The sequence below is a fragment of the Microcebus murinus genome, chromosome 1 (assembly GCF_040939455.1).
Source record: "Microcebus murinus isolate Inina chromosome 1, M.murinus_Inina_mat1.0, whole genome shotgun sequence".
NCBI classification, from domain to species: domain Eukaryota; kingdom Metazoa; phylum Chordata; class Mammalia; order Primates; family Cheirogaleidae; genus Microcebus; species Microcebus murinus.
In genome coordinates, this window is record NC_134104.1 from 153537743 (window position 1) to 153550208 (window position 12466).

The 12466-nt window shown below is 44.3% G+C and overlaps 1 pseudogene; it reads left to right on the forward strand.

The window, feature by feature from the left end:
• The first annotated feature begins 8393 nt into the window (after nt 1-8393).
• On the forward strand, nt 8394-8854 carry LOC105875090 (small ribosomal subunit protein uS11-like; annotated as a pseudogene).
• Nucleotides 8855-12466: the final 3612 nt, after the last annotated feature.

The window sequence follows — 12466 nt, forward strand, 5'->3', positions numbered from 1 at the left end:
TTTTCTAGGCCGGGCGTGGTGGCTCACGCCTGTAATCCTAGCACTTTGGGAGGCCGAGGCGGGCGGATTGCTCAAGGTCAGGAGTTCAAAACCAGCCTGAGCAAGACCCCGTCTCTACCAAAAATAGAAAGAAATTAATTGACCAACTAAAAATATATATACAAAAAATTAGCCGGGCATGGTGGCGCATGCCTGTAGTCCCAGCTACTCGGGAGGCTGAGGCAGTAGGATCGCTGAGCCCCGGAGATTGAGGTTGCTGTGAGCCAGGCTGACGCCCCGGCACTCACTCTAGCCTGGGCAACAAAGTGAGACTCTCAAAAAAAAAAAAAAAAAAAAAAAGATATTTTTTTCTCCCATGTAAAGGCAAATTCTGAGACATTTGTAAAGTCTAGGTATTTTTTCTTTTACCAGTTTTTTGTTTGGGCTCTCAGGATTATTGGTACTGGCAAGCTTAGCCAGACTGGCTTTTCTTTTCTTTTCTATTAATTAATGATTATCTAGGATATTTTTTAGGGACATTTTAAAAACACATACATAATGTTTATCGTGGAACAATAGAAAACAATTTCTAAATGTACCTGAGAGATATCTGTATCGGGAACATGATTGCCTGGGGTTTTCTTTTTTTTTAACTGAAATTAACCAACCTTATAACATAGAAGAGCTTCTTAAAAATGTTTATAAATGTTATTTTTTTTAAAAACACTGGAAGATGATGGCTCACGACTGTAATCCTAGCACTCTGGGAGGCCGAGGCAGGTGGATCTCTCCAGGTCAGGAGTTCGAAACCAGCCTGAGCAAGAGCGAGACCCCGTCTCTACTATAAATAGAAAGAAATTAATTGACCAACTAATATATATAGAAAAAATCAGCTGGGCGTGGTGGCGCATGCCTGTAGTCCCAGCTACTCGGGAGGCTGAGGCAGTAGGATCGCTTGAGCCCAGAAGTTTGAGGTTGCTGTGAGCTAGGCTGACACCACGGCACTCTAGCCCAGGCAACAGAGCCAGACTCTGTCTCAAAAAAACAAAACAAAACAAAAAACTCTGAATCTTCTTCCCTCCAAATACCTGTGTATATGTATGCACAATTTTACACATAATTTCACAAGGGTTTCATGGACTCCAGAGTCCTATTCATGGCATTACGGAATCCATCCATCTCAATCTAAAAATTCCTGGAAAATAGCCAGGCCTGGTAGTTCTGGAGACTGTAATCCTGATGACTCAGGAGGCTGTGTCAAGAGGATCGAGGATCGCTGAGTTTGAGGCTGCAGTGAGCTATGACTGCACCACTGCAGTCCAGCCTGGCAAGACTCTGTCTCTAGGCTCGTCCGATGGTAGTGGGTTATCAGAACTTATTAACATAAGTTATTAACTAATGTGTCACTAAAGTTGGTATTCAACCCCCCACTGCTAAATTTGACTGGCTTTAAAAAAAAAAAAAAGAAAAAGACTCTGTCTCTAAAAATAATCCAGTGAGAGATTAGAAAACTGAGTGGGAGGGTAGGCCCTGACAGGAGAGATAAATTTTCACTTTATACCCTTAGACTATTCAAATATTTTAAACATCTGCATATCTTACTTTTCAACAAAAAGTTAATTAAAACAAAATTTTATTTAAGTTTCTATTAATACTCCTTTAATACTTAACTCTGCATGTGTGTAAAAGTCCCTGTAACACACAAAGATCTTTAGTGCCTTAGAGTCTTTGCATATTTTTTTTTCTGTCTGCCTGGAATGTTTCTCCCCACCGACCCTTGCGCTGCATGCTAATTCTTTTTCCTTTAGATCACAAGTGTCACCAAGTTAGAGAGGTTCCCCTGTCAGATACTGTTGTCCACATTCCCAATAGCCATTCTCTGCTTATTGCTCAGACAGCTCAGGAAGTACTTCCTGTCCCCTAGCCCCAGGAAATAAACCATTATTTTAAGGCTGACCTGGTACAGTAATTGCACAGGATTGGCTAAGGGACGGCCATGCCACCCAGTTCTGATCAGGGAGAAGTCGAGGGAAGTATGATGGGGTTTCTGGGGAAAACAGTTCTCCCTGACAAAAAGGGGCAGCAAGGAGAAGACCTCCAAGTGGCTGAGTTAGCTTAGGCTGTCTGGAGTGGCAGCAGTCATCCATGAACCAGGTGGGGGAAGCATGGGAATCGCAGAGCAGCCACACTAGGGCCCTGACTTCCTCATGCTACTTAAATGATCCAAACCCCACTGCCCTGTATGTTCGGGCTTCTTTTAGGTGAGTTAATAAATGTCTTCCCTGTTTATGTCATCTTTGGTTGGTGCTTTGTGACTTCCAGCTGAAAGCTCCTAGAGACAACGCTCCCCCTGATTACCCAGTCTAAAGGAGGTTGTATGTTGTCCCCCTCCCCTCTCCCACACTCCTTGCAGCTGATAGCCTCTCTGCCCTTTATCTTTTGTTTGTTGGTTGGTTGATTTCTTTGTTTTAAAAATGAGGTCTCTGGCCAGGCATGGTGGCTCACGCCTGTGATCCTAGCATTCTGGGAGGCCGAGGTGGGCGGATTGCTCGAGGTCAGGAGTTCGAAAACAGCCTGAGCAAGAGCGAGACCCCGTCTCTACTATAAATACAAAGAAATTAATTGGCCCACTAATATATATGGAAAAAATCAGCCGGGCATGGTGGTGCATGCCTGTAGTCTCAGCTACTTGGGAGGCTGAGGCAGGAGGATCGCTTGAGCCCAGGAGTTTAAGGTTGCTGTGAGCTAGGCTGACACCACGGCACTCACTCTAGCCTGGGCAACAAAGCAAGACTCTGTCTCAAAAAATGAAATAAAAAAATAAAAATGAGGTCTCCCCATGTTGCCCAGGCTGGAGTGCAATGGCTATTCACAGGTGCTATCATAGTGCACGGTAGCCTTGAAGGCTTGGGCTCACACAATCCTCCCACCTCAGGCTCCCGAGTAGCTGGGACTACAGGTGCATGCCATCATGCCTGGCTAATTAAAAAAATAAATTTTTTTTTAGAGACACGCTGGTCTCTATGTTGCCCAGGTTGATCTTTTTTTTTCTTTTTGAGACAGAGTCTTGCTTTGTTGCCCAGGCTAGAGTGAGTGCCCTGGCATCAGCCTAGCTCACAGCAACCTCAAACTCCTGGGCTCTAGCAATCCTACTGCCTCAGCCTCCCGAGTAGCTGGGACTACAGGCATGCGCCACCATGTCCAGCTGATTTTTTTCTATATATATTAGTTGGCCAATTAATTTCTTTCTATTTATAATAGAGACGGGGTCTCGCTCTTGCTCAGGCTGGTTTCAAACACCTCACCTTGAGTGATCTGCCTGCCTCGGCCTCCCAGAGTGCTATCATTATAAGCAGAAGCTACCACGCTTGGCCTGCCCAGGTTGATCTTGAACTCCTGGCCTCAAGCGATCCTCCCATCTCACCTCCTGAGTAGCTGGGATTACAGGTGTGTGCCACTGTGACCAGCTCCTTATCCATTTCTTTTCTGAAACATATCATAACTTCCAATTTATATATTGTACATTATATTTGTCTGATTTTCTCTTGTTTTTTCTGAAAGAATACAAGTTTTTGAGGATAGGGACTTCCTGTCTTCTCCACCATTGTACTACTGCCTGGCACAATAAATATCTGTTTAAAATAATGAAAAAAATGAATGAATGATGGAATGAATGAACAAACATAGCAGTCTCCACCCTGCCAATTGCATAAGCCTTGAGCATGATGTATATGTCCTATGTCCTCAAAATGTAACCTAATACCAGACACTTAACCTATAAATAGTAAATAGTTGTCCAATTAGTTAATGGTGCCCAGCTGAATCTCAGGCTGTCAACAGTATCTCTGTACTTTGAAGGGTTCTGGCCCAAATAAAAATTAGAAGGGAAAGTTTTTTTTTTTTTTTTTTTTTTTTTTGAGACAGAGTCTCGCTTTGTTGTCCAGGCTAGAGTGAGTGCCGTGGCGTCAGCCTAGCTCACAGCAACCTCAAACTCCTGGGCTCAAGCAATCCTACTGCCTCAGCCTCCCGAGTAGCTGGGACTACAGGCATGCGCCACCATGCCCGGCTAATTTTTTTTTTATATATATATCAGTTGGCCAATTAATTTCTTTCTATTTATAGTAGAGACGGGGTCTCACTCTTGCTCAGGCTGGTTTTGAACTCCTGACCTTGAGCAATCCGCCCGCCTCGGCCTCCCAGAGAGCTAGGATTACAGGCGTGAGCCACCGCGCCCGGCCTGAAGGGAAAGTTTTTAAAAAATAAAACCAAAAATACATAATTTCTGGACCTATTTTTGTTCCATGCAGCTATTGTTCTTTATTCCATTGGGATGTATGTATCTGTGGCCTTAAACTAACTCATACAAGTTAGTTTAGGTAATTGGAGTACACTATACTAAGCTTAGGTAATTGGAGTACACTATACTACTACATCCAAGAAAAAAATAAATTACCTGCAATCATGCATAGTCTCTTATTCTTCATTTCAGTACCTTTTTTTTTTTTTTTTTTTTTTTTTTGAGACAGGGTGTTACTCTGTTGCTCGGGCTAGAGTGCAATGGTGTCAGCATAGCTCATTACAACCTCAGTCTGGAACTCATGGCCTCAAGGGATCCTCCCACCTCAGCCTCTTAAAGCACCAGGATTATAGGTGTGAGCCACTGTGCCTGGCCCCTTTCTTTTTTTCTTTTATTGAGACAGAGTCTTCCTTTGCCTCCCCAACTAGAATGCAGTGTCGTCATCATAGCTCATAGCAACCTCCAACTCCTGGGCTCAAGGGATTCTCCCACCGCAGCCTCCCAAAGTGCTAGGATTACAGGTGTGAGCCATGGTGCCAGGCAAAACTTTTTTTTTTTTTTTTTTTTGAGACAGAGTCTCACTTTGTTGCCCAGGCTAGAGTGAGTGCCGTGGCGTCAGCCTAGCTCACAGCAACCTCAAACTCCTGGGCTCAAGCAATCCTCCTGCCTCAGCCTCCTCAGTAGCTGGGACTACAGGCATGCGCCACCATGCCCGGCTAATTTTTTCTATATATATTAGTTGGCCAGTTAATTTCTTTCTATTTTTTTATAGTAGAGACAGAGTCTCGCTCAGGCTGGTTTTGGACTCCTGACCTTGAGCAATCCGCCCACCTCGGCCTCCCAGAGTGCTAGGATTACAGGCGTGAGCCACCGCGCCCGGCCAGGCAAAACTTTTTATACAAAATGAGAAAGACAGCCCCCTCTCCCCCAGCCGTCTCTCCAAAAAATACAAAAAACTAGCCAGGCATGAAGGCACATTCCTGTAGTCCTAGCTTTTTGAGAGGCTGAGGCAGGAAGAGCAACTGAGCTCAGGAGTTTCAGGTTGCAGTGAGCTCCGATGCGCTCCAGCCTTTTAAGAGACAGAGTGAAACCCTGTCTCTTAAAAAGAAAAAAGAAAAAAAAAAATTTTTTTTTTTTGAGACAAAGTCTTGCCCTGTTGCCCCAGTTAGAGTGCCATGGAGTCAGCCTAGCTCACGGCAACCTCAAACTCCTGGGCTCAAGCGATCCTCCTGCCTCAGCCTCCCATGTAGCTGGGACTACAGGCATGCGCCACTACGACCCGCTAATTTTTTCTACTTTTAGTAGAGATAGGATCTTGCTCTTGCTCAGGCTGGTCTCGAACTCCTGTCCTCAAGCGATCCTCCTGCCTCAGCCTCCCAGGGTACTAGAATTACAGGTGTGAGCCACTACGCCCGGTCTGTCCATTCTTTTTTTTTTTTTTTTTTTTTTTTTTTTTTTTGAGACAAAGTCTCACTTTGTTGCACAGGCTAGAGTGAGTGCCATGGCGTCAGCCTAGCTCACAGCAACCTCAAACTCCTGGGCTCAAGCAATCCTTCTGCCTCAGCCTCCCGAGTAGCTGGGACTACAGGCATGCGCCACCATGCCCGGCTAATTTTATATATATATATATATTAGTTGGCCAATTAATTTCTTTCTATTTATAGTAGAGACGGGGTCTTGCTCTTGCTCAGGCTGGTTTCGAACTCCTGACCTCGAGCAATCCACCCGCCTCGGCCTCCCAGAGTGCTAGGATTACAGGTGTGAGCCACCGCGCCCGGCCTTGTCCATTCTTAATAATATTTTTAATTGCTCAGGGAGCCGGATGTGTTAGCGCATCTGTAGTTCCAGCTACTCAGGAGGCTGAGGTGGGAGATTTGCTTGAGCCCTATCTTTAAAATCCCCTGAGACACTGTCTCTTAAAAAAACAAACAAATTGAGCCTCTGCCTATTTAATTTTTATTTTTTCAGAGACAGGGTTTTGCTCTGTTACCCAGGTTGGGCTCAAGTGATCCTTCTGCCTTAGTCTCCTGAGTAGCTGGGACTACAGACACATGCCACTACACCCAGCTAGTTTTACAATTTTTTTGTTGAGACTGGGCTTCATTATGTTGACCAGCTGGACTCCAACTCCTAGCCTCAAGCCATCCTCCAGATTGAGCCTCCCAAAGTCCTGGGATTACAACTTTGAGTCACCGCTTGCAGCCTCTATAAATTTTTTCCTTCCTTCCTTCCTTCCTTCCTTCCTTCCTTCCTTCCTTCCTTCCTTCCTTCCTTCCTTCCTTCCTTCCTTCCTTTCTTCCTTCCTTCCCTTCCTCCCTCCTTCCCTCCCTCCTTTCTGTCTTTCTTTCTCTTCCTTCTTTTCTTTCCTTTCCTTCCTTTCTTCTCTCTCTCTCTCTTTCTCTCTCTCTCTCTCTCTCTCTCTCTCCCTCCCTCCCTCTCTCTCTCTCTCTCTCTCTCTCTCTCTCTCTCTCCTCCCTCTCACTCTCCCCTCTCTCTTTCTTTCTTTCTTTCTCTTCCTTCTTTTCTTTCCTTTCCTTCCTTTCTTCTCTCTCTCTCTCTTTCTCTCTCTCTCTCTCTCTCTCTCTCTCTCTCTCTCTCTCTCTCTCTGTCCCTCCCTCCCTCCCTCTCTCTCTCTCTCTCTCTCTCTCTCTCTCTCTCTCTCTCTCTCTCTCTCTCTCCTCCCTCTCACTCTCCCCTCTCTCTTTCTTTCTTTCTGACAGGGTCTTGCTTTGTCACTCAGGCTAAAGTGCAGATCATAGCTCACGGAAGCCTCAAACTCCTGGGCTAAAGTGATCCTCCTGGCCAGGTGCGGTGGCTCACGCCTGTAACCCTAGCACTCTGGGAGGCCCAGGCGGGCTAATTGCTCAAGGTCAGAAGTTCGAAACTAGCCTGAGCAAGAGCGAGACCTGTCTCTACTATAAATAGAAAGAAATTAATTGGCCAACTAATATATATAGAAAAAATTAGCCAGGCATGGTGGCGCATGCCTGTAGTCCCAGCTACTTGGGAGGCTGAGGCAGCAGGATTGCTTGAGCCCAGGAGATTGAGGTTAGGAGATTGAGGTTGCTGTGAGCTAGGCTGACGCCACGGCACTCACTCTAGGCTGGGCAACAAAGCAAGACTCCGTCTCAAAAAAAATAAAGTGATCCTCCTGAGTAGCTGAGAGTATAGGTACATGCCACCACACCCAGCTAATTAATTTTTCTTTTCTTTTCTTTTGAGACAGAGTCTTACTCTGTTGCCCTGAGTAGAGTGCAATGGTATCATTGTAGTTCACTGCAACCTCAAACTCCTGGGCTCAAGCAATCCTCCTGCCTCAGCCTCCCGGGTAGCTGAGACTATGGCACATGCCATGACACCACGCTAATTTTCCTATTTTTAGTAGCGATGGATTCTCTTGCTCTTGCTCAGGCTGGTCTTGAACTCCTGAGTTCAACCAATCCTCCCACTTCAGCCTCCCAGAGTGCTAGGATTACCTCGCCTGGCCCCCAATAAACTTTTAAGAAAATTAAAAGTTGGAGGTCAAAAAAAGAATCGTATCTGGACACCTCCAAGGGTGTGAATCAGCCATATGGTTTTCCAAAGTTAACTGTTAGCCAGAAATATCCATAACAGTCTTTCAACAACAGTAAAGACATTAACTTGTATAAATTTAGGCATCCTAAGATCCCCTGAAGGCTCTTGCAATTTCTGTCAATTAACAATTGCATTCCAGCAGAGTCTGGAGACAAAATGCAGAAATGGCACCTTGGGGGCCGGGCGCTGTGGCTCACGCCTGTAATCCTAGCTCTTGGGAGGCCGAGGCGGGCGGATTGCTCAAGGTCAGGAGTTCAAAACCAGCCTGAGCAAGAGCGAGACCCCGTCTCTACTATAAATAGAAAGAAATTAATTGGCCAACTGATATATATATATATAAAAAAAAAAAATTAGCCGGGCATGGTGGCGCATGCCTGTAGTCCCAGCTACCCGGGAGGCTGAGGCAGAAGGATCACTCGAGCCCAGGAGTTTGAGGTTGCTGTGAGCTAGGCTGACGCCACGGCACTCACTCTAGCCTGGGCAACAAAAGCGAGACTCTGTCTCAAAAAAAAAAAAAAAAAAGAAAAAAAAAAAAAAAGAAATGGCACCTTGAAAGGGGAAGGAAAAGAAGGAAGAACAGGTCATAAGCCTTGGACCTCAGGTCGCCAAAGGAGAGAATGTATTTGGTGTGTGCCACATCTTTGCGTCCTTCAATGACAGCTTTGTTCATGTCCACTTATCTTTCTGGCAAGGAAACCATCAGCTAAGTAACTGGTGGGATGAAGGTGAAAGCTGACTGAGATGAATCCTCTCCATATGCTGCCTGCCGTGTTGGCTGCCCAGGATGTGGCCCAGAGGTGCAAGGATCTGAGCATCACTGTGCTGCACATCAAACTCCGGGCCACCGGAGGAAATAGCACCAGGACCCCTGCACCTGGGGCCCAGTCAGCCGTCAGAACCCTGGCCCGCTTGGGTATGAAGATGGGGCAGATTGAGGACATCACCCCCATCCTCTCCGACAGCACCCACAGGAAAGGGGGTGGCCATGGTTACCGTCTGTGAACTGGACTCCACAGTATTTTCTGTTAATAAATCTCCTTCGTGTAAAAAAAGAATTGCATTCCCTAAAACATCCGGCCTCCATGTCCTTCCTAGATCTATCGGGCAGTGAAGTACACCCTTGGCAACTATTTTGGGTAGCTGATGTTCCAAGTGCTATAAAATTGTTTTTAAAAATTTAGTTTGAAAACATGTTACATGTTGTTGGAAGTGAGGCTTCCTAAGTTAGTTTGGCAACAGGTTCTTCTGCCCTTATCTGTGATATTTTAAAAAATCAAAGTAGATGTTTGAATACTTTATTTATTTATTTTTAATTTTTTTTTTTTTTTAGTGGCAATGACAAGGTGTATGAATACTTTAATATTCAGCTTGTTCTGTTAATTCTCTGAACATGGTCAACACTCTTGTCTAAGTTTGCCTTATGATGCAGTAGCAGCGTTTTGAGTTACTTTTCAAAAAAGTACTGTTCGTGTGCATTGTTTTTGTGTTTCAGACTAAGCTCAGGAAGTTCTGTACCAGTTGTGATGTTGTGCCTACCATATGGACCATTTTAAAGAAAATTTTAAAATTTCAAACAGTTCCAACAAATAAATTACTTGCTTTCACATTTTAAAGACACTTTAAAATAAAACCTCCTGATTCTAGTAAGCATTGTAGTTTTCTTGTAAAAAAAATTTTTTAAAGTAAGGATAAATAATTATAAATTTTTTACAAAAAAAATAAATAAATAAAATAAAATCTCCTTCTCTTGTAGGTTTTTGCAGCTAGGTGGCTATTTAAAAAAAAAACCCTCTCCCCTCTAAATCTCCTACTGTAATCTTTAAGGCAGAAGGCTACATGGACCCTATGGGAAAGTTTCTTTGGTTGGAAGTCTGATATTTTGTAAAACATTTTTTTTTCAAGTAAAGATTTTATGAAACTTGGTCTCTAAAAAAAAAAAATTTGGTTTGTATGCATTAAAACACAGGAAAATATTTGGGGAATAAGCCTTAGATGAAAGATCAAATGTCATCTCTAATATGAACAGGTTGCTCCTCATTTGTATAGTTGTTAGCAAAAAAAAAAAAAAAAAAAAGGGAGAAAGACAAAGAATGCTGTCCCCCTGAGAGGGGGAAAAAGAAGAAGAAAAAACGCGGGTTGGTGATCACAGAGCTCCGACAGAAGTACACAAGCAATATGGGGAAAGAAATACGCTGCTGACCTCTAGTGCTTAAAAGAAGAAGTACAAAAAGTAAAAAATAAACCAAAAAAAAAAAAAAAAAAGAAGTACAATCCGGGCACGGTGGCTCACGCCTGTAATCCTAGCACTCAGGGAGGCGGAGGTGGGAGGATTGCTGGAATTTAGGAGTTTGAGGTTACTGTGAACTAGGCTGATGGCAGGGCACTCTACTCAGGTAAACGGAGTGAGATTCTGCCGCAAAAAAAAAAAAAAAATTAAGAAGAAGAATTACATTTCCCACTCAGACCCAAAGTGAAAGAAGGACTGTCACCAAATACCACTGGCAGGCTGGTCACTGATTTCGCTGGTATAAAGAGAATATACAGGCCGGGCGCGGTGGCTCACGCCTATAATCCCAGCACTCTGGGAAGGATTGCTTGAGCCCAGGAGTTTGAGGTTGCTGTGAGCTAGGCTGACGCCACGGCACTCTAGCCCAGGCAAGAGTGAGACTCTATCTCAAAAAAAAGAGAGAATATACAGTCAAGTTTAAACCTTTTATATTCGTTATGATCGTAGATATATTTTGATGCAGTGCTATCATCTTATAAGCATTTTATCTTTTTTATTTGTTTGTTTACCATGTTTTCTCTTTGCTTTGCCTTCAGTTCAATTAACAGTTTTATTAATATTTCCCCTTGACTGGCTCAGAAGCTATGAATTGTAGTTCAATTCTTTTATATTACTTTTTAGTGACAGGGTCTCATTCTGTCACCCGGGCTAGAGTGCAGTGACATCATCATAGCTCACTGCAACCTCAAACCTCCCAAGTAGCTGGGACTACCTGTGCCACCACACCCAGCTACTTTTTCTATTTTTTTGTAGAGACTGGCTCTTTTTGCCGGTCTCACTCTTGCTCAGTCTAGTCTCAAACTCCTAGCCTCAAGCAATCCTCTTGTCTTGGCCTCCCAAAAGTGCTAGGATTACAGGCGTGAGCCACCACACCCGCCCAGTTGATTCTTTTAGAAGTTACACTAAATTTTATTTTACACACCTTGAATAAACTTTTCTCTAACAAAATCCTGAGTTATTCAGTGTTGTTATCTTCCTCCTGAATAAGGCCTTATTCTTCCTCCTGAATCACAAGGGCATGATTGCCCTGTGGGTTGATTCTACCCCTATTGCTGGGGGTAAAGGCACAAAATGGCATTCAGTTGTGGTCAGTGAAACATGAGGAGTCTCTTGAGATTTTATGAGCACTGCTAAAGCCATCTTGCTAGAAACCTGAGAATAAGGCCTAATCTGAACATAGGAAAGCACAGAACCTTAATGACACTATTGAGCTCTTGAATCAATCAATCATGAGGCCTACCCTGTCTGAGGCCTTCCTGTAATATGAGACAGTACATTTCCTTGTACTTTTTTTTTTTTTTTTTTTGAGACAGAGTCTCACTCTGTTGCCCAGGCAAGAGTGAGTGCCATGGTGTCAGCCTAGCTCACAGCAACCTCAAACTCCTGGGCTCAAGTGATCCTACTGCCTCAGCCTCCCAAGTAGCTGGGACTACAGGCATGTGCCACCATGCTCGGCTAATTTTTTCTATATATATATTAGTTGGCCAATTAATTTCTTTCTATTTATAGTAGAGACGGGTCTCGCTCTTACTCAGGCTGGTTTTGAACTCCTGACCTTGAGCAATCCGCCCGCCTCGGCCTCCCAGAGTGCTAGGATTACAGGCGTGAGCCACCGCGCCCGGCCATTTCCTTGTACTTTAACACATTAAATGCCATGTGAATTATATTGAACTCATGCTAGGTTTTGTTTGTTTGTTTGTTTGTTTGTTTTTTGAGACAGAGTCTCGCTTTGTTGCCCAGGCTAGAGTGAGTGCCGTGGCGTCAGCCTAGCTCACAGCAACCTCCAACTCCTGGGCTCAAGCAATCCTGCTGCCTCAGCCTCCCGAGTAGCTGGGACTACAGGCATGCACCACCATGTCTGGCTAATTTTTTCTATATATTTTTAGCTGTCCAATTAATTTCTTTCTATTTATAGTAGAGATAGGGTCTCACTCTTGCTCAGGCTGGTTTCGAACTCCTGACCTCGAGCAATCCGCCCGCCTCGGCCTCCCAGAGAGCTAGGATTACAGGCGTGAGCCACCTCGCCCGGCCCAGATTTTTCTATTTATTTTTTGTTTTCCAGCTAATTTCTTTCTATTTTTTTGTAGAGACGGAGTCTCCCTCTTGCTCAGGCTGGTCTTGAACTCCTGACCTTAAGTGATTCTCTTCTTGGCCTCCCAGAGTGCTGGGATTACAGGCATGAGCCACCTCCCCGGGCCAGAAATAAGTAATTTTATCACACAGTCTTTAACACATACCTCAAAACGTGATGCTCCAAATTCCCCTATCTCTGCAGTTGGAACCCAAAAATTCACCCGAGGCTTTGAAAGAAGTCCATATATAAATGA